Source organism: Nanorana parkeri, unplaced genomic scaffold (genome assembly GCF_000935625.1).
Source record: "Nanorana parkeri isolate BGI_ZX_2015 unplaced genomic scaffold, ASM93562v1 scaffold192, whole genome shotgun sequence".
Taxonomy (NCBI): Eukaryota; Metazoa; Chordata; class Amphibia; order Anura; family Dicroglossidae; genus Nanorana; species Nanorana parkeri.
Genome location: NW_017306460.1, coordinates 1,165,596 through 1,192,383, shown reverse-complemented (window position 1 = coordinate 1,192,383; position 26,788 = coordinate 1,165,596). Strand labels below are relative to the sequence as shown.

Here is a 26,788-nt window from a genome sequence, read left to right as displayed (position 1 = left end):
TGTGTGGAGCCGTGAACAGGGCCAACTGATCGGAAGCCGATTAATCGATTATTGAAAAAGTTGACAACTTTTTCAATAATCGATTATAATCGATTATGTCGATTAGTTGTTGCAGCCCTACAATGGTTTTCCACTTCTTGTGCCAATACTAAGAAAAATGCATATTAGGGCAGCCATATTAAAGTCACAAGTCCTCATCTGCATTCTTGATCTGGGTCATTGACACAACTATAGCATTTGCACAATAAGATGTCAGTAATGGCTGCCTCTATGCTTTCTTCAATAAAAATATAAAAAGGCATAAACAAACGCAGTTAAGAATATTTTGGGTTGCGGTAGGAACGTGGTGGTGTGCACTGAAAAAAGAAACCACCTTGTGCCCGCTGTGCCTGTAGAACTGAATGAAATGTCACTTATGACATTGCAATGAACTTTTTTTTGACGGAAAAAAAAAAACAACAAAAAAAAGGACACAATGCAATGCCCTGGGATCAGAACTTTGACATTGTGCAGTGGCACCGCACAGCGTCTGGCGTGAGTGAGCCCTAAAAGATCTTAAAGTTGGACCTTTACCCATATCTTTAAAATAACAAAAACACACCTTTAGAAGTGTTTAGTAATGACAATTTACAACACATACTTCTAGATAATTGCCGGCTTTGTGTTCTTTGCATTCCTTATTTCTCTTCCCCAGGCTTCTGACAGCGGCCATGTTTACTAAGGGCAGATCACCAGCTCTCACTTTACTTCCTGGAGCTTTGGCACATGTGACTAGACATGTGACCATGCACATCATCTCAGGGGGGAAAAATGCCTTTCCCCGAGATCTCATGAGATAACAGATGAGATTTCCCAGCAATGCTCTGCTGATGACAAAGCAATACCAGTGTGCATTGCTTTGGCAAACTGAAGTCATTTTGCCCTTTCAAAGCAGGAAGTGAATGCTCTGCAAGTGGAAGTATTTCATAATCACAGCATTTTACACCCGACATGTCTGTTATTATTAATCATCATATATAGAGGGATGCATTGGTAGAATTTCATTTGAGTGTAAAGGTCCACTTTAAGGCTTGAGTGGTACATTGTATGTTAATGCCCTTTCCGTTAGTTCGTCCCTCTTAGGCCCCTTTCACAAGGCCGCTCCAATTGGGTCCAAAACAAGCAAATAAATACAACAAAAAGGCTACAGCGCACTCACTGCTGGGTAAAAAAACCTGTTTAAGGCTATAAATTATGTGTTACGAAACCGTGAGTAAACAGGAGTACAGTGTGCAGGCTGTCAGAAACAGGGAGAGGAACCCTGTGAGTACACAGATAAAATCACAAATTGAAAAAGCGCCACTACTGTAGAAACCCACTCACGTTACTGATGTCAGCGTATCGCGTGTCAGCTGGTCTAGAGGTGCTGGAGAACAGTCTGATAGCTGTCAGGGATGATAGTTTGAAAAACCGCGGTCCCAGCTGGCCAGGCTGAGCCCCGGCTGCATGGATAAGCGGCGATGTCAAACGCCGGACCGTTCGGGGACCCAAGGAGTCAATACGTGCGGTATCTCGAGGATGTAAAAAAAAACGAAGGGGAATGAACGAGATGGACAGGAATAGTGTCCAATGCCGGCGGCTACGCGTTTCGAGGCTCTGCCTCTTTATCAAGCCTAAGTGAGGAATGCAGTAGAGATGGCGGGATGTCTTGCCAGTGTTTAAATCTGACAGCTGGGAGGAGTCAACCATTTGCTAGACTGGATGTGATTGGTGGGGGAGTCGGGTCTAGGAGGACACTCCCACTTAGGGGCTGTGCTTAAGCATGGATTGTGCCGAGCAGGTATATCACAAAGATATGGTGGTAGGGTAGATGGAGGGACAGCATATTGATGGCATTTTCATCTGAGGGTGTCACCTGGCACCTAGAGTATCTAGTATCTAGTAACGCGAGTGGGTTTCTACAGTAGTGGCGCTTTTTCAATTTGTGATTTTATCCAATTGGGTCCGCCTGTCAGTTTCTTCAGGCTGACCCGTTTGGATTCCTAATGCAAATCTATGGGCAGCCGTCAGTTTACACCCGGGGTTACCCCGCCTCCAGCTAGGTCCGTAAAAACAAACGGATCAGGAGATCTGTTTTGCTGTACCGGATCAGGGGTAATCTGATGTAAACGGACACATCTATTTACATCAGATTCCCCATAGACCAATACTTGCAGTTTTTTTCCTACTTTGCAAGATGGTGGGAAAACCCCCCCCAAAAAAACACTGTACAGATGTTACAATGGTGATATCCGCTCTGTACTGGGGTGATCAGGAGGGGGATCCATACACTGATCCTCTCCTGATCAGCCTGTGTGAAAGGGGCCTAAGGCTGTTTTAGCAAAACTGTGGCTGAAGTCCGCTGGGTGGCAGTGCCTTGTGTTACACACTTGTGCGCTTTTACTTTATAGGGTCTCCAAACAGCAAGGCAGTGTGCTGCGCGGTGATGGCCTCCGATGGCATCCAGTGTGCTTGCCAAAATGCAGCATAACTATTTTTCCGCACCACATAGGACACCTGTGTGGTGATGTGAACAGAGAATAATTGTTTTCCCGTGTGCCCCATGAGGTGACTGGTTTTGATCCAGTACAGAAAAAAAAAGCCAACCACAGCAACTGGTGTGAACGAGCCCTAATTGTACTTTGGAGCAGACCTTTTGTTTGAGCATACTGCAACTATCCTGAACAATTTCAAACAACGAGAGGTCAGAAATAGATTATTTTTTGTTGCCGTGTGAATGGGAGCCCATAAGAAACATAGTGGGGTTCCTCAAAAGTGACTGCAAGCAGAAATACACTTGAAGGCATTAAATAACACAAAGATCACATTGACTTTGCACAACGGCCAGACTAGAAATCACAAAGTGTAGTTCTAGTCTGTAAAAGAGTCCGTGTACAAGATGCTGAGAAAATGTTTCATCAGACACAAGTGGAAAGTAAAGGAATCATATTCACCACTTCCTCCTACCTACACTGATCAATCATTATGTAGAAGGGATTCTGAAACCAGAACACATTCTCAGATGAAATAAAAGAATAAACTGCAATACATTTTTTGTTCTCAATCTCTGGGAAAGTAATAAGATCCAGACACTTGAAGCAAAGCTGCGGGAACAACAAAACGCACTAACAGCTTCAAGAGGTAGCTGTTAGCAGAAACTGTCATCACACACCTTTGATTTCGCCAACACGGCCCGATCTCCCCTGAAGCATCTCCACTTCCTCACAATGTAGGATAGGTACAGCGCTTGTCCCATCCTATCCCTGATCAGCCTCTCAGCAGACCCAGGAATTATGAAGCGGACATACTTCTAGCTTGGGGTATACAGATTTTGATCAAGTGAAGTGCTGCCGAAAGCACAAAATCTGAAAGCAAAAAAAAGGTAGATGCCAACAGCTTATGCAGTCAGCCATGTCTTACAGCCGTTTAGTAATTCCTGATGACTGAGATAAAAGTTCCCATAGGCACTAAAACACACCCCAGTCTTCAAATTCCTTTGAACACACCCAATATGTAAATTCAGTATACCGCCTGGGAAAAAAAAAAAAAGAGTTCTAAATGTCTTACTACCTACAAATCATGTTTAATACAGCCAATGGGACAGCTTGCTACTTCATTCACATGTAGGGAGTTGTTGACATTGGCACACAACATGCACACATTGGTGTAATGCAATGTAATTTAGATTGAATGGCTCCCCAATGTACCGGTGCTGCAAGGAGCAGCGATTTGGCACCTATTCCGTGTTTACATTAAGATGCTTCCAAGTCAGCGCAGGGAGAGGGAGAACGCTGAGCTAAAGCTGCGGAGAAACAAAACTGGAACCCAAAGTCAGTGACTCTGCTATGAGACTTGAGAATGAATTGCTTCATGGTACCTGTAGCTACAGGAGGTCAGTGAAGGCTTCTTTTAAAGTTCATTTACTACTGGTTAAAAATAATTGTAAAAATACTTAATGTCCAGTACCTGGCCACATGTTCACTTTGAAGAAGAAAGGAACTGAGATAAGCATTATCAGTAAACTGATGTAATATAAAAGCTATGAACACACTTTGTGCGTTCCTGAAGACTAAGTGTGTGTAGGCTTCATGCTAGAAGGGTTTCTAATGCCTTGGAAATAGATTTTGTATCGTTAAAGTTAGGAGATGCACCGTTACCGGTTTTTCAGTATCAAGTACCAGTACCGATATTTTTCTTCAGTACCCGCCGATACAGAATTCTGTTGCCCCGATCATCAGGAAGCCAGGTGGCAGATCATGACCCATTGCCTGGGAAGCCGGTGTTCTTTCAAAAGAACACCAGCTTCCATTTCACGAGGCTGCCTGGCTTCCTGACCAATCAGGAACCCGGCCAGCAGGTCATGCGGTGCCGCCCAGCTTCCCGATTGGCTAGGAAGCCAGCTTCACTTGTTGCTAGGCAGCCTGGTTCCTAGCCCTAGCCAATCAGGAAGCCGGGAGGCGGGTCATAACACACCGTTAGACACCCTGATTGGACAGGAAGCCGGCTACATGCTCCCTCAGCACTGCTGCTCAGAGGGAGATCTCCCACTGACCAGGGGTTCCAGTATCAGGGGCAAGTATCTGAGCATTTGGACGAGTACTCGCCCAAATACTCGCTATCTGCACCGATACTAGCATCGGTACATCCTTGAAAGAGAATGATCAGGTAACCTTTTCATTCCATAGTTCCCTCTACGGTCACAGGAGAACATATACTACCCTCCTCCCGTGAACCAAAGCTCAGTATATAGTGGGCTATTGCCTACTATATACAGAGGGCACCGCATTGGGGACAGATCCCGGCAGTACTGTCTAAATCCACCCAGCTGGCTGATTGGCAACTGGCTCTGCCTGTCTAGAGGCAGAGCCAACTGTGCCGCCCGCCCCCCAACCATTCCTCCAGTCAGCACTGGAGGATCGGAGAGGGCAGGGAAGGAATCCCTGTGGGGAGCAGTGAGATGATCAGGAAGTGAGTGAGGATAAGTTTTTGCTCACTTCCCGATCAAGAGCAGACGTGCGACAGTTTCAATGTCACACGTCAGCTCTAACTACGAGGATGAGTGGAAATCACTCACCTCATAGTTCTCCTTTAAATAAAATGACACTAAACTCAGGAGTTAAATATTAAAAATGCATGCAAGTACCTTAGCTATTTACAAAAATGTATCTTGTGTGTGTATCACTCGGCTGTAGATCCTCAAATCATCTCTGAATTGGTGCCGACACTGTCCTTCCTTCAGGAGGGTGGCTACTTTTGTACCCCATGGTCCCTGTGTGTGTCAAGTAGTCACTGCTCTAAGCTCACTACAGTGATGGACTACAATCTTATGTTTAGTTCACTAATTTGTACTAAGCTTGTATTCCATCACGGGAGCGAGCTTGGAGCACAGGGACCATGGGGAACAAAAAGTAGCCACCCTCCAGAAGGAAGGACAGTGTCAGCACCAATTCAGAGATGATTTGAGGATCTACAGCTGAGTGATACACAAAGATACATTTTTGTAAAGAGTTAAAAAAGGTAAATGAATGTATTTTTAAGAATCAAGTCAAGTTTGGTGTCAATTTAAAATGTAGCTTAGTCTATACTACCCAAGTGCACTTTGCTGCTTTGCTTTGCTCTGCAGACCGAACAAATGAAAAAACATGGAAAATATGGACGGGCAGATCAGCTCTTCTCATTTCAGCCTGCAGGTATGAAAGTATTTTGTAAAAGACACTTTGTTGGCATGCTCCAGGAAAATCAGTTACAAGTCTTCCAAGAAAATAAAATACTAAAAGTAATAAAAAAATATGCGGTAGTAGTATAAACCCAAATGGAAAAAGAACTCACGAGCTCAATGTAAAAACATAAAAATGTACAGACCACCAAAAAGGTAAAATCAATATAAGGCCTTTAAACATTAAAAATGAAAAGAAAGCAAGCAAAAGAATACAAACTGCAAACTAAAAAAGTTACTAATCCACTATGTTCCACATATTTTACCTGCTCTGAAAGCCAATGCAAACATCATGCCTTACTCCAAAAGGATAGAAAATGTGCAGTTTTTCACCCACCCCCATAGATACATGCCGTCTCAGATTTCAGGGCTGTAGTCCAGAGCATTCAAAAGTTTCTGAGCAGGAAGCTGTAAAACCTATTAAATGATTCAGTGAAAATGACTCCATAGGAAACAAAAATCAGAGCTCATCTCATTTAATAGGATCTCAAATATGGTTTCGATTAATAGTGCACACAATTACAGACACAGAATCCTTATTGTACAGCTCCTCAATCTGGCACCATTTAGTGACGCTGCACAACAATTCATAGTCCTCCACTTTCACGTTACGGTGAAATCCGATTTCCTTCGTGGGTTTTAGCGAGTTCCGTGCAGTTATTTTTAACAATAAAATATTACCATCAAAAGAAGTTTATTAATAAGAAAATTAGTGTATTTGTAAAAAAAATAAGTCAAGGCAACTGGACTGGCTGTATTTTTCTTTATGTTTCACTGGTCATCCAACCAGCTTTCTCAATTCAGAAATCTGGTTGGATGACCAGTGAAACGTCTTCAAGAAAAATACAGCAAGCCCAGTTGCCTTGACTTATTTTTTACAGATATACCATGACCTGTATGAATGAGAACATTCGCAGACAAAAAAAAGTGAGAAGTTAAATCACAACTAGTATGCGTTACCTGCCTACAACCCTGAGGACCTGTGGCTGTGCAGACCCTTATTACAGTGAAACTGCGGCCTTCCAGTAGCTTCTAAAGTGGCTCCAAGTCCATAAAGCGGCATTGCTCTGGTCCAGTTACACCCCCCATTCACACTTTCCTATTGGCCAAATTGAAGGAGAGCCTCAATGGCTACTTGGAGTACAAATGGAAGAGAGTGACCATCAAGTTGTGATTGAGATACGCCTAACAGAGCAACCCAAATTATAGGAATTCTGCAGTTGCTCTGGAGATGATCCAAATATAAGCAGGTACTGTACATACGACTACTTTACAAGGTACAATGAGCCCAATGGATTTTACTTAATCAGATGTAAAGCAAAAAAAAAAAATGCCAAAAAAAAAAATGCCAGAGACGTTCCAGGACAGGGACACCACTTCCAGTGCTTTCACGGTTTCTAAACAAGAATGTAGTGAAGACTGGTTCCATTAGAAACCGAAGGTATATCTAGTTTCAACATGGATTCCTTAAAAAGCTGGACAAACATGGGTCACTGCCCTATGGAGTCCCTCCAGTCTCTGGAAGAGGCCCCAAGTTGTCACAGACATAAAGTCCACCACAACTGGGCAAACAAACGTTTACCCCATTAAACCAAATTAATGGGGTAAACAGCTCACTTGGTGAATGTCTCATTTTCATTGAGCATTCTCCTTGGTGTACCCGGCTCCTCTGCTCACTAAATACCTCAATAACCTCAATATCATAATGCGCCCCCCCACCACAGGGACCACCAAGAACCTCCGCTCACCCACAATAGACCAAGACGTGGAGAGAGGTTGGACTACCCCCTTCCCTGACACTCAAATGGGGGCAACACTCAAAGTGCAGATTCCCCAGACCAGAACATGCAGAAGCTCACCAAAGAAGAGCCAATGCCCTGCTCCAGAGCTGCTGTCTCTGGTGAGCAATGGTTGAGGATGACGTAGAGAAAGAGCACGCGTATATAACCCCATGTGCCATTACCACCACCAACATGCACATACCTTTAGAGCAATGTACAAAAGGGGCATTGACCCACACAAAGCATACTGATTTTACCTTTTGTTAATATACACACAAATATTCTGAAGAGAGGACTTCTGGTAAGTTGTTACACGTCACTGCACAATGACTTAACCCTTTTGCTGCAATGGAAATTTGTAATATGTCCACGACAGTACCAACTGGTAAACTGGCATTTGGCTGCTAAAGCTCCCCGGGAGGCTGTAAACTCATTCCAAAGGGCTGCCTCCTTGTGACTACAATAAAGTAAACATGTACGTCGGGTAACCCTGCATGCGTAAATGATGACCGTGCCAAAAATGTGTTATCGCCCTGCGCATGGAAGCAAGAGCAATAATCCTTGGGGCATCATCCATCAACTTCAAAAGCATCGCTTGGGGGACACTTTTAGGTACTGTAGTATTTCACCATTTTCTCGCAATTTATGAGTTTGACATGTTTGAGATCCATTTACACAGCACAATCTCATCCATTATATTTGATCAAAAATTGGGTATAATATTGTTTTTGTGTGCACTATTACAGGTATTTATACAACGATGACTATTTTATGCAGCGCTTTTACAGTGCACATTCACATCAGGCCCTGCCCTCACGTGGGTCACAGTCTAAGGTCCCTATCTCACACACATACGGGGGGGGGCTGAATTAGACCGGAGCCAATTAACCTTCCAGCATGTCTTTAGGGTGTGGGAGGAAACCGTGAGAACATGCAAACTCCATGCAGGTAGTGTGGCCTTGCAGGGATTTGAACACTTTACTGAAAATATGGATTTGATAAACACTTGTGCTAATATGTGCGACCAAAAATTACAACTATTGCCATTTTATTATCCAGGATCTCCGCTTTCAGAAAATATTAATTCTGGTGGGTGGGGGGGTTAAGTCACTCAGGCCTAAAATGTACAAGCACAATGTCAGGGGTGTGGAAATTAAAAACTACTTGTTAAAGGACTAAAGAGGGGGCCTGATCTACTTGTCCTGATACAAAAAAAGAATTTTTTTTTTACCATAACCGTATTTAGCAATGCCAAGAAGAGCTTCTCGTTGGTCAGTGCTGTCAGATGACTGCGCTGACTAACGAGTGCTTGAATTTTGAGAGCGAAATTCAGATTACAATGGCACAGGCACAGATGGTACACCCATACTGGCGGATGGGAAGGACCGTTGCCTGAAAGGTTAGCATAGCAGGGGGGGCATCCACATGGTTTTGTGCACGATTGCCGTGTGGAAACGGATCGCCCACACAAATACACAATGCCCCATGCATACCTTTATTCGCCTGCAGATGATAGGGATTGGTTTTAATTTTTTAGATTTCATTTTACTCTTTTTTTGGTTTGTAATATTTTTTTTTATAATTTTTTTACTTTATCGCCTTTTTCCCCCCTATTTTTATGTATTTACATTTTTATTATTTTTTCCAATGTTATGTTTATGTTTTTAAGTGTTATAACCCTTGTGTGATAGCTTTTGGAAGTGACAGGTTCTCTTTATTGATCCTGTCACCTCCAACACAGGAGTTCTAGCACAGCACTGTGCTATTTCTCCTGTGACAGGAAGGCTGCATTCCTGTGTCACTGCACACATGGAGCAGAGCAGAGAACCGTTCTCTGCCCTGTTCCGAAGAATACGGCAAAAAGGAAGACCACGTGCAGAGAGACAGGCAGCCGGGAGCAGTACACGGCCGGCCGCTGGAGCTAGAGAGAGGGGAGGGGGGGAGCGTGATTCAGGCAGGTTACGATTTTTGGATGGCTGTACAGCCGTTTAAAATCAAAATGTACAAAACGGCTCCCACACTACATTTAGCCTTGCTGCTTGCCCGCAGCCGGGCTAAATGTAGAAAAAAAAAAAAACTACTCACCCGGCGCCCGAAACTGCCTGCCCCGGGCGTCGGGCGATAGGAATTCCACACCTCTGCACAAAAAGACTTCACAAAACACCGGCAGCAAAAGGGTTAAATCCAAATGTGATCATTTTTAAAAAGGAACTTTTCCAGTGTTGTCATTGCTGTGGCTCCCTCATTTTCTGACCTGCCATAAACTGGTGTCACCGGCCCTGAGTAATATAAGACACAGCAAGGGTTGGTTGTGAAGTGTCAAACAGAATTGCAGCCTCCTAATTGTTACACACCATGCCACAACTATGAAGGCTGCTGCCTGTCAAGTCACATTAATGTGCTGAATGTTTTTTATAAAGAGACTGACTCAATAAAAGTAATTGAAATCACAATGTTGAAGCTCACCTCTCAGAGACAATTTTATAAAGTGCTATTGCCAAACTATTCTACATAATGTGCTATTGCCAAACTATTCTACATAAAAATCAAACACACAATTCCAGTTACACCAACAGGAAGTCCACATAAAAGGGGCACATTTCTAAATCTGAGGGGACACTGCATAGTCATCACCTCCGTATGGTGCACACAGCGGTCACTACTCAACACTAAACAATGTGCTGCAGGACAGGCGCTGTCTGCTCTGGGCTTGTGGTTTACCAAACTTCTTAGAGTAGTTTCAATTATCTTTGAACTCTGAACACGGAGTTCACAAAACACAGACACGGAGCTGTAGAATGTTCCAAGTCACAAATGAAGATCTCCAGAGTAGTATTGCCAAGTACCCCAGACAGACTTCCTGATGATCCCAGACTGACCTGCGGGAGGGGGGGAAGATATCAGAGGAAGTCAAATGACTGATTAGTAAATGCAATAATCAAATTAGTAAGGGTCTACTTCAGAGCATGCGAGTCAAGCAGGTTCATATTATTCCACATCCTTTTAATACTGAAACAAACTCTGGTAGGGATTTACAATATCGGAATTTTTTTCTAAAGTGTTTTTCCACTTTTACAGCCAAATTGGGATAAGAAACATTTTAGATTTGTTATAGGTTTCTCATCTAGGCAACAAACAAAATGCTGCTTACATATTACTGGCTTCCTCTAAACTGAATTTGTCTCTGCTATACAAGGGGGTGGGGAGGTTACTGATAAGGAGGTCTGCCTTGTAGCACTGGCGGTCCCTGGTTTAGTTGAATGTTCTCCCGGTGCCTGAGTGGGTTTCCTCGGGGATCTCCAGTTTCCTCCCACACTCCAAGAGACATGCTGGAAGGTTAATTAGCCCCTGTCTAAATTGGCCCTGTATGCATGCGAGATAGGAACCTTGGATTGAGGGCAGGGACTTCCCTGAATGTAAAACTATGTAAAAGTATTGTGTAAATTGCCAGCGCTATATAAATACCTGTAATAAATAAAATCTGCCAGCACAGTATAGACAGGGTTAATTATCGTCAATCAGATTTGAAACTGTCGCCACAAAGGGTTACAGATATAGAAAAGTGGTAGGCCAGCCTTGGCACTCTAGCTGTTGTGGAACTACAAGTCCCATGAGGCACTGCAAGCTTCTCACAGAGGCATGATGAGATTTGCAGTTTGACCACAGCTGGAGTGCCAGGGTTCCCCACCCCTGATCTAGAAGCATTGTATGTTAATAACAGGAAGCTCAGAGAGTCTCTAGTCTTCCTATGGGGACAGCCTGAGATTTGTACACAGAGAAGCTCTGAAGACGGCCAAACTGACATCTAAAAAAAGGAAAATATTTTTTAAAGATTTAAGGTATCCTGTGTGAATGGGAACACAAAGATAGAGGGGTTTCCTCAAATTTGAATGCAAAAGTAGAAAATACACGGTAAAGGGCCAGTACACACTATAGTGGCAATAAGTGAGCAATGTTTTAGCAGGCGAGATGGTGTGAACGGGCCCTAAAAAGAAGACTGCTGGACCTTTAGGCCTCATTCTCACACACAACGCAAGCAAAATTGTATATTGCGTATATACGAGCGTATATGTGTGCACTATTTGCATTCCCAGAATGCATAATTCCTAGTGGAAAATGTAATGATCTGTAGGCAAATATGCTGCCCGGACGCATCTCGGTTCCATTCTGTTTTTGCGCATATATACGGCTCCATGCGGCTCTGTGTGTATGGAGCCATTTATTTGCATATGTTACTATACGCACGTATATGCACGGCAGTGTGAATGAGGCCTTACAAGTGATCACTGGAACATCTAAAACGGTCATATATGATGATTACTGTCCCCACATTGCTGGACACTGCACAGGTCTGAAATGTGCTCCTAGCTGTGCCGGGCTAATGAACTTAAAAGGACAACAATCTGGAGAGTAGAATACATTCTGCCCAATAGTTTGAGTCGCCATGGGACATCCCATCAGTCACATGATGGCTCTATACCGAGAGCTGAGCAATCGTGTGACCGATGATCACTCTGCAGGGATTCCCTCCTCACCTCTCTCCATTCCTCCAGCACTCATTGGAGGGACAGACAAGGGAGGGGGGCGGGCACAGTTCGCTCTGCCTCTCTAGAGTCAGACGGCAGGGTGGATCTAGACATGGTCAGAATCCTTCCCGGCTGTAGTGCGGCTCTGTGCCGTCAGCAGATAGCAGGAAATAGCCGGCTAGAATAGTAATCGTCCTCCTGTAACCCAAACGAGAACTAAAAAGCCAAAAAAAGGTTTTACTTCTCTTTTAACTCGACTGTATTAAAGCTGAAGTTGAATCTGTTTTTTTCCCCTCATCTACATGCTAAAGAATTCTCTTTAAAAAGGTGAACTGTAGGCAAAACCTTTTAGACGCTAGTCTGCAGCACACGTATGCATAGTCCTACTTGAATGTGATGCATTCTTTCCCCCTCGTATGTGTCTGAATCCAGAAATCTGTTGTGTCTCATGCTTGGACACATGCCGTGGCAATTTGCAATGTCAGGCCGTGCCTGTTTCCAAGCGAAATCATTGCAATATTATTACACGTGGGCACTTGGTTGTGGTGGAGTATTGTAATAGAAAATACCCATTGTGATTTAAAAATAGAGCAAGCGGCAGTATCACCTTCTGAATGCTGGGCAGCCACTGCTCTACCACTATCTGAACAGCGATCCACCATGAAGCCTGCCACCCCCCATCTGAACGGCGCCTTCAAAAACATGTTTTGCATTGTTAATAAAATGTTTCTAGCAGTCTGATGTTTGATGGTTCACTGAGGTGTGCAGTCTTTATCTGGGCTCATCTAAGTGAAAGAACATGTGCCTGCCAGCCGTCTGCTGGCTCTGTGGGATATACTTGTCTTGTTACGAATTAAACGCTTCCCAGCATTTCCACATGACAAGGAAACGACAAGAGGAGCCCTCCCAGAACCCATTGCAATGTACAAGACTATGATGACATCATAACCTTACACCGTGGCTACATTCTGAGAAAGGAAAAAAATGTTTTCATCTGTGACATTTTGGGAATACTGATATTGCACCCATAGCACACATCTAAGTAACGTTTTTCCATTGTCATCACATACCTATTTTAGGACCCACTGACATCACTGGATTTGTGTGCTTCCCTATGGAAGGCAGGAAGATCATGGCTGGTTGGAGGGCCCAGCAGTGTACACATCAATGACTATACAAATGAAGAGGTGCAGTTCTCTTGACACCTGGATAACAAGGTAATAAAAACATGTTTTTTTTTTTAGGATGACCTCATAGCAAGTCATAGATCACAATCTCTGTAAACCCTGTTCCAGCAGGAAGAGCTTAATACATAGTCGACAAATCACCAGCAGCTGTCTACACTAAACACTCGGGAATCTGGGGGAGTCTATCCTTTGGCACCATTTATTAAACCAGCTCTAATTGTGGGAAAAGAAAAAAAAAAATCTAAATGGTCTCTGTGCATGTACCCACAGGGCACAATAAGTGGCCAGGTTATGGATAAGTCAGGTCTATGGTCAGGTAACAGATGAAACCCTTTCAATAACAATTACTGTACTCCCCATGTGGCACAAGGTGCCACCGATACTAAAATGTTGGCACAGAACTTTCCTCAGGTCAGCCAAATCATCACTGCCTATCCAACCTCCTTCAAAAGTCTTTGGAAGAACTACAGGTATTGTATCCACATACAAATGTTGTCCAGCTTCCTGATTGGCCAGCTTCTCGACCAATTAGGAAGCCGGGCCAAATGTTTTGGACCTAAAAAGGCGCAACAGCAATTTAACAGAGGGGTTGCTACATGGGTAACTCTCCTATACCTTACAACTTACATCTTACTCTCTGGATTCCAGTAACCATGGTGCTCCACATGTGATCAGCTATGACACCAGCCATTTGAAGGCTTAAGGCCCCATTCACAAGGGTGGTCCAATAGGATTTGCCTGTTTCTTAAGCGGACCCAATGCCCAATGTTAGTCTATGGGAAACCGGTTCTAAACAGACAGGCATCAGTTTATACCCAGTTACCCCCCAACTCCAGCCAGGAAAAACAAACGGAACAGTGTTCGCTTCTACGGAGCTGATCATGCTGGATCAGGGGTAATCTGATGTAATGGACACACATTTGTTTACATCTGATTCCCCATAGACCAACATGGGGTCCAGTAATTCAGTTCTTTCCTCCATGGATTGCCACGCGGTCAGGAGTCACCTAGGTGTGCATCCGCAGTCATTGCGAGCACCCACGTGCTACAGGTATTTTTACATTTGCACCTAGGTTTGCACCGATCGCGCTGTGGGTGCCATTATTTTCTAATGGCACCCCAGTCGCATCGAGTATGCGTCGTGTATCGCGGAAAAAAGGTACTTATAACTTTTTTCTGCGATTGCCGTGCGGATGTTATGCCATTGAAATCAAAAGGGGCCGCGCAGCAATCACTGCCTGCATTGTGCAGGACCGCACGATCCCGGATCACGTAGGTCTGCACCGGGCCTCAAAGCAAGTTGTTTGGATGACATTAATGTTTTTGTTTGTTTTTTAAACTCTGAAATCGGGATAAACTTTTCTCCTATGAAACAACTGATGACCAATAAAAGGACATGCAAATAATAGAGCACACGGGTGGAATAAACACAAGGAAATCACGGCCAGGCCCTGACTGACACAGCGCCTTAATAGATTCTGCAGATATTAGGAAACTGCAGCTTGCCGGACAGTAACTTGGCATGAAGGAGGAAGATAAACAGACTGGGTCTGAATCAGTCTAAACATAATCCTACTTCTATAATAAGACAATGAGGCGGCAGCAGAATATAGGAGAAAGCTACGACTGTATGGAGGCGAGCAGAACATGATAAATAGCCCTATCATTTTTCTTCTTTCTGTAGGAAAGGTATTGGAAGGAGGAAATCTTTTGTACTTACTGAAAGCATTTAAAATGTTATGTTGAAGGAAAAGTGCGATTACAGATTTCCCACTGAAAACGGCCAATGAAGATCTCATGTTACTGCATTTAATATTGCCGTATCCCTGGCTCTGCCGGTGAGGTGTCCATTGAGCAGCTATTCAAGGCTGGAATGCTTCCTTCCATGTGTACGGAGGATCAGCTTACACAGAGCTCACAGACATCGGAACACATTCACGGGATAACACTCGATCAATTGCTGAACTGGTGACTTGGTAACTCTGCTCTGAAAACAATACGCTGCACCTCAGGATTTGCTGCTCAGGGAAACTACATGCGTTACTTCACCTAAAAGCAACACAATCCTTACTTTACATACAGCCTACAGGCATTGCAAGACAAGTTTTCTCCCTTATTGTTTACTAAGCAAGCTTCATAAATCTTCCAAGTCAATTATGTCTGAACAGATGAGCTACTTCAAACCTGCTGTGTAAACAAGTCGTTTCACAAGCCTCAGCCATTCAACTTCCCACAATCTGCTTCTGAAGGACTCCAAAAAATTTTTTTTTTTAAATCTTATCTTAAAAAGAGTTGCTTCACCAGTCATGCTTTTATTCCCCTTTAATCCATTTACATCACAAACTTGTAATGATTATTAAAATGCTGTCCGCGATTTTTAAAAATGATGCTTACTTTTATGAAGGCAGAAGTAAGGTTCCATTCACACCAGAAGCAGAAGTCAACGGAGGTCCATTATCTTGCAATCTCATACTCCATTCCAGGCATTGCTTTTTTTTTGTGTCAATCTTTATTTATTGTAAATAACATGTCCGGTGCCGATAAAGTGCTCAGTATTTTTTCACCTGCGTTGCATCTACATGCACTTTTTATGCATTGCATTTTTTTTTCAGCGCACTGCATCGCAGCAGCGTGAACTAGTCCCAAATCTATCCATACATTTTTGGGTTCCCGTTTGACATCCGTTGAAAAACAGATGCCAACAGATCTGGTGTGAATGGGGCCTAAGCTCCCTTGGAGCTTTCATCCATAATAGTGTTAGAATGCACAGGATATGAGCACATTATGGCAGACTTGCCTGCCAAAGCGATCCCCTCCAGCGCTGTGCTCCTCTTCTCTGGAGCTTCCATCTTCGGCCTGGTCCTCTTCTGTGAGTATTTAGCCTGTTGATTGGCCAGTCCTCGATGGCCTAACTCCTGCACATCCGTACGGGAGACTTTTCTTGGTGTGCTGGGTCTGTTCACCAAGCTGCACATGTGATTTAGCGTACAAAAAAGTAAAAAATAATTGCCGACAGCTAGAAAGCAGCTTTTGTGGCAGAAGAAATATGCACACCGTTTCTTCAGTCTTATAAACGGCCTTCTCTCTCACTCGCAGAGCGACAAGCTCAGCTGCTCACACTCTAGGGATGTCCAATACCGGTACAAGCATCGGGACCGATACAGGGCATTTTGACAAGTCTGCATGCCTAGGTGCTTGATTTTATACACCTGAGTCCAATGATTTGGAGGGAGACACACAAACACACCAAGGTGAATATGAAACCTAGGACAGAATCAGTACTATGGATTACTCCTGTAAAAGGGAAGGATCCTCAGCCTGCTGAATGTCTTAAGGTGCCCATACACTTTACAACCCTCACAAGACTTTTGTCTGGCGAGGGTTGTAAAGTACTTTTAAAAAATGTACGATCTGCCCATCTTGGACAGGCAGATCGTACTTGTGATCATCGCAAGCCCGCCCCCCTGAGGGGCAGGTTTGCGATGACTGCAATGAGGGGCAGGCTTTCGATGACTGCAAACGGCAGTGTGCGCGTGCGCACACCAGCCCGTTCGGCAATTGTCGAATAAGCAGGCCACTAACTCGCCGAGAATCGTACGATACCCGGCTTGTTCGAAGGAAGACGTGCGACCGTACAGTAGAAACGGTCGCACGCCTTCCATACTCTGCACGATTCTCATATGATCGCGGGATTTCCCGCAATTCTCGTACGAGAATCGTGCAGTGTATGGGCACCTTTAGGCTAGCCTGATCCAGACAACAATGATAACACAGGGTACGTCAGAGGCCAACAAACCATGGATAATGGATGAGCACAGATAGTGAAGGCACCCGACGGTTCTTTTGTTTTGTTTTTTTTTTCCCTCCGTTTATTGCATCAAAGAGAAAAGAACCAGCTGCTTCGCAATGACTGAAACGTAGGCTCTCACAATAGCGTACATTCAGCCTTATACCGGCCATAACAGAAAATGGCCAATTTAGGCAGCAATCTGATGGCCATGAGGATCCCATAGCACTGCTGGTATGGGCTCTTTGGAGTAAGTAGCAACTGGAGTGGTTACAAAACCTTGTACAATGTATAATGTTTACCATCTACAGGCATCTTCAGCCTCTCTTCATAGGCACAAGAGAACAGTCATACAATGTGCAGTCATCTCTTCCCTAATGGAACGGTTACAGACGCCTGAGGGCAGTGAGATTGTATCATGGAGTCTACAGTCTATATTCAGTACAGGTGACCTCAACTAATCCAGTATCCGTATCAAGAATTTATTTGTATTGGGGGTAGAGTAGGGATGGGTTAAAGCACTCTCATTATCTGTGTCCCTCTGCGGGAACATCCCTTCACTTCCTCTTCTAAAGAAGTAAAAGCAAAATGACATGAAATCTCCCCGTTTTAAACTGTTACAGGAACATTTGTCCCTATTGTCCAATTCCCCTTATATTTTCCTCAGATGACAACCCTACAGTACTGGATTTCCTTCTCACTTTGTCTTTGTGATGATGGTCAACAGGAGAAATAAAGGGGTGAATCTTCCCAATGGGGACAAAGAGCAATACAGACTTGACAGAGGTTCTAACCCTTCCCCACTCCATCCAACACTAAAATCAAACCTCTGCTTTACATACACCTTGAAGCACAGTTGTACTTGGCCTATACAGGACGAAGAAACAGATTTATTGTACAAAGCACGATTAGCTCCCTGTACTTCTCCGCACTCATCGGCTGCACCCATTCACTGTCGGATCACACTGAATTTTCTTTGAAATGAGTTTTTGGAAGTAGAAACCAAACCTGCTACATGGGGTTGAACTGTGAGACAGAGCTGTGTAAATCGAAGGACTGAAAGGACAGCAATACAAATCCTTAGGCAGACAAACAACCATCACATGCATTTCATACGCATGTTCAGTAGTTTGCCTGGAGAAATGTTTAGTAATAACAATCTACAAAACACATACTTCAAGATAAATGGCCGGCTTTCCATTTTTTGCATACCTTATCTATATTTTCTTCCCCATTAAAGCTCACAGTGGTCATTTTAACTAAGGGCAGGTTACTAGATATTCCTATACCTCCTGGCACATCTGACTAGGACATGTGACATCTCTGGGGAGGACAATGCCTTTTCCTGAGATTATATGAGATTACAGATGAGATTTCCCAGCATTGCTCTGCTGATGTAATCTTCCCAGGATGCAATGCTTTGGCACATTACATAATTTGTGCCGGAACTGGACCAGGAAGTGGATGAACTCTATTTGTAAGCAAATTAAAAATATGTTTGTTTAACTAATGAATGTAAGATGATTAAATACCAGCACGCAAAGCTGCATACTGAAGTGATTTTTAGTGAAAGGGGGCAAAGGTCCACTTTAAGGATTAATAAGAATCACATTGTAAAACAACAACGTCTTAAAGTAGTATTAAATTCTCAAAACGTTTTCAGTAATTAATCCAAATCAAAGAAATACACATAGCAGAACAAAGCATTCCTCTACATTTTTGCCCAAACACAATCATAATTTCTGAACAGAGGCTTCCAAGTTTCTCAGCTCTACTACCCTACGCTTCCTGTCCAGTACAAGATCACAAGGGACAGACTCCAGCAACTGTTCATCTACCAGCTTGGAGGGAGGAGTGGAGATCAGGGGAGTGTCTTACCTTGCTGTGTGTGGAGACACACACAGATTACTAGAACACACAAGGGTGTCTCCATGGGAGCCTGCAAAGGAAAGGAGCCACCCAGAACAGTATATCAGGGCCAGTGCTCAGGAGACCAGCTGATTCTACAGGAAACTAAAGCTTTTAAAACATCAAGGAGCAGCATCCAATGTAAGTGATTTCATCAGCATTTGAAATAACCTAAAATAACTTTTCCCTTTAAAGCAGACCTTCACCCATATCTTTAAAATAACAACAAACACACCTTTAGAAATGTTTAGTAATGACACTCTACAAACACATCCTTCTAGATACTTTCCAGCGTTGTATTCTTTGCATACCTTATTTCTCTTTTTTTTCCCCCAGTCTCACAGTGGCCATGTTTACTAAGGACAGATTACTAGCTCTCGTATTACTTCCTGGATTTCTGGCACATGTGACTAGGACATGTGACCATGCACATCATCTCAGGGGAGGAGAATGCCTTTCTCTGAGACCTCCTGAGATTACAGATGAGATATCCCAGCAATGCTCTGCTGATGACAGGCACTCCCAGTGTGCACTGCTTTGGCAAACTGAAGTCATTTGCACTTACATTTGCAGAGTAGTCACTTCCTGCTATGGAAGCATTTCATGAATCACAGCATTTTACTCCTGACATGTCTTATTATTATTATTAATCATCATACATAGGAGGGAGGCATTGGTAGAATTTGATTTTTAAATGTAAAGGTCCACTTTAATGTCCCCAACTGCTGGTTTATACACTTTGTTCAAGTTCTGGAGACGTTCAGCTCGGGATACTACATTATGCTTCAATGTTACTGCAGCAAGCTAAGTTTTCACAAAACAAGTTGCCTCCCTTCCTGCCATTTGTTTTGTTCCCAATGAAGTAGCCATCATAACCCTGGATTTACTATCTTATGTTCTCATTGTCTCTTTTTTTAATTACTAATAATGCTAATAATGAAAGTTAAGAATGTTCACCTACATCTTGTGCATTGATGAAAGTTGTGATATAATTTGGAAAACATCCATTCAGACTCAGAGAGGACGGGCTTTTGGAAGTCTTAAAAGTGACACTAAACTCAGGAGTAAAATCTTAAAAACACATTAATGTGCATGTGGGGTTACCAAGCCAAGTTCTCCTAGCTGACAGCTTGTTCATGAGGAGCTGGGGCCGCACATCCTTGGAGAGGGGGAGAGCCACATTGAAGAAGAACTCAGTCAACCCGAGACAAACTCCATGTTGTCAATAAGGACTCGGAGGTTATTTATAACTGTGTAATGATTGAAAATGAATTCTCACACTCTTCACTTTCCCCAAACCAGAAAACCTAAACCACAGGAAAAGGCTTCAGCACCCAACTTCCCAACATGAACTTCTTCAACTGCAGTGCCTTAAAGTGTAAACAAACACCAAAATAGAATAAAACAGTAAAGCACGCCAAGCTAAAAGTATGATATTAAATCAACGTTGTCACCAATTCTAGAAACAATACAATGAAAAGGGAAGTTACAATCTGCAGTTAACTGATCGCTCTGTCCACATAGGAACATTTATAAGGGCCCATTTCACACCACATCCAGATCATTTCCAGACCAGACCAAAATGGTTTCTAGACCCAAAATGCATCCTAATGTATGCTATTTCTGGCCTCTGTTCACACACATGCAGTCCATTCAAGACCAGAAAAATACTGCATGTCTCATTTTGTCTGGTCTGGAATGCACTGGAACTGCGGACAGGTTCACACCATTTTCCAGACCAAATCTGGTCCTGAAAATTGTGTAGACCTGCCCTTAGACCAGATCAATGTAACCAAATGTAACCAGACCGACAACTCCGCAAAAAGCAGTGACATGGTTTACCAGAGTCACTCATCATCCTGGAATAGACACGTATGAGTAATGTCAGAATTGTAGGTCAATATACAGCGGCCGCCCAATACAAGGTACAGCGGCCGCCCAATACAAGGTACAGGGAGTAATGAACGGAGCACATGCCTTTCATGGCAAAGTTTTCTCTTTATTTACCTTCAGAAATATCTCAAATCTAAAAAGTGCAACTGAACCCAAAACGTTTTTATTTGGGATGGAGTGAAGAGGGATTAGGACCTCTGTCAGGTTTTTACTGCCGTCAGTGTCCCCATTGGTGAGATTCATCGTCTCCATTTGCAATGTAATGCACCTCACTGAACAGATAAGGGCTCCAGAGCTTTTAGTCAAGGTTGATGCCGGGATTATTTTATTTGGTTTACAAGTGAGCTCTCTTGGGATATTGCAATGTCTGGGGCAGCTGGTCCTCAGTTGCTTTGTCTTCTCTAACATTTTAATTGGGAAGGACATGACTCAGCCTGCAACATCTCTGGCCCTTGTAAGCAGAGACACATGGCCTCTAGTTGCTGGCCTCTAGGAGGTCACAGACTGATTTCCATATCAGATGAATATGTAGCCCAGTTCTAGGATCTACACTAGTACTATGTCTAACAGTGCCAAAGATACCAGCAGTAAATGTCTAATGATCTTCTGATTTCACTTTGCTGCATCCTCACAGAGCACCGAGGGCTGGCACGTGAGCAGGGAACAAAAAAAAACACAAAACACATCAGGAAGTTTAGTTTTAAGAAACAGGGGAGCCAAGCATAGTGCATAAAGCTGGACACACATGGATTGAATGTTGGCTGTTTCCTGATGGATTGGCTGAAGTTCAGTCAGTAGGTAGCCCTTCCGGCATCACGCAGCTTGGCAAAAGTCCATTGTTCAATGGAGTTTGGTCGAAGAGTGACTGCAACCAAGCAGCTGAAGTCACTGTTCTGCAATTCTGACAGCCGCAGATGCCAGCTATGTGAATACAATGGCTGGAAATGGAGATCCCATGGAGTGATCTCTTTTTTAGGCCAGAGGGTTGAACATAGAAAATCATAAAGAAGTCTCTCAAAAAATGTTAAACTTTTATTCTATCCTCCATGGGAACATGTGTATGCACCTGACTATGCAAAGCGGAATGGTCCACCTCCGTCAGACCACTCTGCTATCAAGGAGATGGGCGTTTTCAGTGAAATTGCTGGTGTCTGGCAATCTGTGCTCTAGAGGCCAGTGCCGTCATTCACAAGAGATAGCACAGTCCGTGGGCTGTGCGTCTAACTGTGGCTGCCTGAAAATACACAACCCCTAACTGTCCCCTCTGCTCCTCCCAAGACCTCCTGCTCTCCAGCTACCTCGTCAACACCTCCCATGCTCGACTCCAGGACTTCTCCAGAGTATCGCCCATTCTTTGGAACTCCCTACCCCAACTTGTCCATCTATCTCCCATTCTGACTGCCTTTCAGCGATCCCTTAAGCCTCATCTCTTCAGGGAAGCTTATCGCACCTCAAACTAGCCACTGAACCATCACGTTCTCAAACAATTTATCCCCACACAGCTACCTCCTCATGTATCACTTTCCCCTCCCTTTTAGATTGTAAGCCCTCAGGGGCAGGGTCCTCCTTACCATCTTGTCTTCAATTGTATTAGAATGTCTTCCTTTATTCCTTATATTGTCAAGTGCTGCGCAAACTGTTGGCACTATATAAATCCTATACAATAATAATAACCAGTCAGATATATCACAGCCCGGCAGCGATGAGTGAGATTTTATGAGTGAACCATAGGCACTCAGAGCTCTCGACATGCCTGCACGGTAGAGTCTTAATTATGGTATACATGACACAAATTTTGGCCGGTCCATAAGGAAAATTTGCACAGTGCCTGCTTCTGTCAGAACCCTTCCACCCGCCATCCCTCAAATCAGCAGATCAAAGGAACATGTTGCGAAATCTTCGGCCAAATGGAGCTTGCAGCCAATCAGATGGCTGCTGTCAGAATACAATGCCAACAGCAGGGATTTCTCAGCATGGAGGGAGGAATAGGTTATATTTTCTTTGTTTAGCCCGCAGGTTGTATACCAAACTTTAGACTTCTACCTCCATCTGGTAGCCAGGAAACAACCCCAATTAGACATCTATGGGGCTCTACTGTGCAAGAGCAGCCAAGAGAGGTTGCAGGCGTCCGATCTTGGTATAAATGCATCTGTTGAGGAGGAGGGTGGAATCTGTTAGGTCAGGGGAGCTGGGTGAAAAGAATAAGTGTACTCATCCTTTAAGGCAGAGCTGCACAAATCCCAGGAGTCAGGCCGCCAATGCTCCATAAAAAATTACAGCTGGCACCCAACTTCTGAGGTTCTCTAGTTGTGGTCGTCAATGGGGCTGGCTCCTAAAAATAATCTGCTGACTCCTGGACTGGACAGAATGACTCCTGACTTCCATAAGAACTGCTTTAAGGAAGGGGCAAGGATTCTCCCTGCGCTATCTGCAGGATCAGTTACTTCAATATAAAAGATTCACACAACAAAACATTTCCTCCCAATATATAAAAACATTATATGAACATTTTCTATTCAATGCTATTAGAAGCGACCACATGACGCCAAACGACACATGATGAGGTCATAAAAACCGAATGACCAAAGCAGGACAGGGGGGCAATGTTTACACAAGTATCTGTCCTCCGGCCCCTCTTAGGGCCCATTCACACCACATCCAGATTATCTCCAGACCAGACTGTTTCCGGACCCAAAATGCATCCCAATGTATCCCTATGCTATTTCTGGCCTCAGTTCCCACCGGCGCAGTCTGTTCCAGACCAGAAAAATATTGCTTGTCTGGTATGCACTGGAACGCATCAAAAACGTCTGGAATGCACTGGAACACACCTGTAAGACCATTTCAAATTCCAATCGCGGCAAAAATGCAATGCACTAGGTTCCAGATCTGGTCTGGAAAATGGTGTGAACCCAGCCTAACCCAGGACACATTCTGAGATGACAACCCATTTGAACCCGAGACACACTCCATGTTGTCAATGAGGACTCGGAGGTTATTTATAACTGTGCAATTACTGAAAATGAATTCTCACACTCTTCACTTTCCAAAAACCAAAAAACCTAAACCACAGGAAAAGGCTTCAGCACCCAATTTCCTAACATGAACTTCAACTCCAAGTGCCCTTAAAGTGTAAACAAAGACCAAAATAGAATAAAGCAGCAAAGCACGCCGAGCTAAAAGTACGATATTAAATCAACATTGTCACCAATTCTAGAAACAATACAATACAATGAAAAGGGAAGTTACAAATCTGCAGTCATCAGATCACTGCATCCACATAGGAACCACTATAAAAGTGCCCATACACCTTACGATTATCGAACAAAACTTTTCGTCCGATGATCGAACCGTCGCACGACGGCACCATCCTGCCCCGATTATCGCAAGGTTCAATCAGCGGTAGTTAAAAAAAAAAAACCTGGTCGACTTGCGGTAATTGACCGCAATTATTTTCGTTTGTGCATGCGCAGTGTTAATCGTATGACTTTTGACGGACGGAAAAGCCACCAACCATGCGAACATCTTACGATCGACCAAAGTTTTCAAACATGCTTGACTGTCAAAAGTCGTATGATTGTACAGTACTGTTGGTCGGGCACTCTATTCACACGTTACGATTGTCGTACGAAAAGTCGATCGCATACGATTCTCGTAAGATAATCGTAAGGTGTATAGGCACCTTAAGACTAGATCAATGCACAAGTTTAAACAGGCCGAGAACTCTGCACAGACACTCAATCAGTGACATGGTTCACCGGAGTCACTCATCATCCTGTAATATACCAGTATGAGTAATGTCAGACTTCCTGGTCAATGCACAGCGACCGCCCAATACAATGCACAGCGACCGCCCAATACAATGGACAGGGAGCAATGACCTGAGCGCATGGTTTCATGGCAAAGTTCTCTTTATTTACCTCCAGATAAAGTCTAATCTAAAAAAACTGAAGCCAAAATGTTTCGTTTAGTTTTGGATGAAGTGAAGAGGGATTAGGACCTCTGTCAGGTTTTCATTGCCGTGTGTCCCCGATTAGGGAGATTCACCCTCCCCATTTGTCCTGGTGACCATTGTCCTTGAAAGCCCAGTCACACCATATTACTGTATTTTCCCGTGTATAAGACTATACTTTTTCTTTAAAATATTTACCTAAAAATGGAGAGGCGTCTTATACACGGGGGGCCGAGAGGAGAACTGCGGTTGCGAAACTGCCAATACCTCTGCAAACTAGCCTCACGAGTGAAACTTCTGATTGCAGAGACAAGCTAACAGGTTTCCTCCAATCATGAGCCTTATGTACCTGACGTCCACTGATGCTGCGGAGAGCGTGTAGCCAGTGCCCAGATGCAACAGGGAGCCCATAAAAATGTCAGAAAACAAATACCGGTACCAGTAAGCGTCTGTCTTACTCTGCAACATTTAAACTGGATGTAATCTGTTATGCAAAAAAGCATGGAAAATATTGATTTCTGAATTTTGGGTAAGAAAAGTGGGGGGCGTCCTATACATGGGGGCTTAATCCTCCTGTCCCATCGCACTCCTGACCGGACAAATAACAAAATCCAACTGGGTGGGTGCGGTAGTGACAACGGATGCCTCCGTAAAATTCTCAGTCAATAAACAGCATTGACTTTCATGGAGTGCGAGTGACTACTTTCATCTATACATGGGGCGTATTATAGACGGAAAAATACGGCATCTCCAAACCAGATTGTTTCTGGACCCATAATGCATCCTAATGTATCCCTATGGTATTTCTGGGCTCTGTTCACAGTCCGTTCCAGACCAGACCAGAAAAATACCGCATGACTCATTTGGTCTGGTCTGGAATGCATTGGAGCTGCGGGCAAGTTCACAACATTTTCCCACCAGATCTGGTCCGGAAAATGGTGTGAACCTGCCCTGAGAAAGTGAAAGAAAAAATTCACAATTTTGGGTTGGCATCATAACAGGAACAGATGGGAAATCTTCCAACAGATGGGAAATGATCCTGCTGACCAGGGATTTCCTCACTTCCTGCTGGGGGTATCAGACAGGGAGTGAAATCTCCCCATTGGACATATAGAAAATAAAAAAACACATTACATTAAAAGAGAACTATTGGGCAACCTATTTTGTCCATAGTTCTCCCCATACACTAATGTCCTCAGGTGACCCAAAACTCAGTATATAGTGGGCCAGCTATATGCTGAGAGTGCAGAGCTGCACCGCAGCCGGGACGGATCCTGACAATACTGTTGAGAACCACCCCGCCTAGTGATTGACAGCTGGCTCTGCCTATCTAGAGCCACAACCCTCCCGACACCACTGGAGAGAGGGATTCCTCGCCCCATAATTTTTCTTTAAGTAACTATACACACTGATACACCCAACTCATATTAGTCTCTGAACGGCTCACCACACACACCCACATCAGCCACCATTCACATCCAAGTGTTTCGTTGTGTCCGCTCACACCTGAGCATTGTGTCACATGAAAAGAAAACTTCATGTTTATGACTGCAGAGACTTCAATGGGAGTGCGTAGCAAACATTTGTGGCCCCATAGATATCAATGGGAGGAGGCAGTATGTGCTTTTGGCCCCATAAACTTTGATAGAAGCACGCGGCATGCATTTTATGCCCTACAAACTGCAATGGGAGTGCGTAGCAGAAATTTTTTGCCCCTCCTCAGAATAACTAGTTCTTTATTGGCTAAAAGAAAAGTCAGGACAGAGCACCTACAGAACCGTGTGACAATACAGACCAGGAACCCGCCATGGCTGGGAGAGGGTCACACACACCATGTTAATGGAGGGCAATGTAATCCATAGTTAATGATTGTCAGTAAACATCTGTACAAATACTGACAGATTTCGGGGGGTCTAGGGGGAGAGATACTACGAGAACTCCACATTACAAAACCCAAATGCAAGCTGCCACAGGACTCATATACAGGACAGTCATAGAAGAAACCACGTAACATCACATT

At 43.8% G+C, this 26,788-nt stretch overlaps 1 long non-coding RNA gene across 1 annotated transcript in view; it reads right to left on the bottom strand.

Moving 5' to 3' along the window:
- Positions 1-15,458: 15,458 nt before the first annotated feature.
- Positions 15,459-26,788, bottom strand: part of LOC108786105 — a 13,848-nt gene continuing 2,518 nt past the window's right edge. The window contains exons 2-3 of the long non-coding RNA XR_001941176.1: positions 19,740-19,755; positions 15,459-15,468 (exon numbers count right to left, since the gene is read on the bottom strand). This is a non-coding gene — a long non-coding RNA (uncharacterized LOC108786105). The remainder of the gene's footprint in view (positions 15,469-19,739; positions 19,756-26,788) is intronic.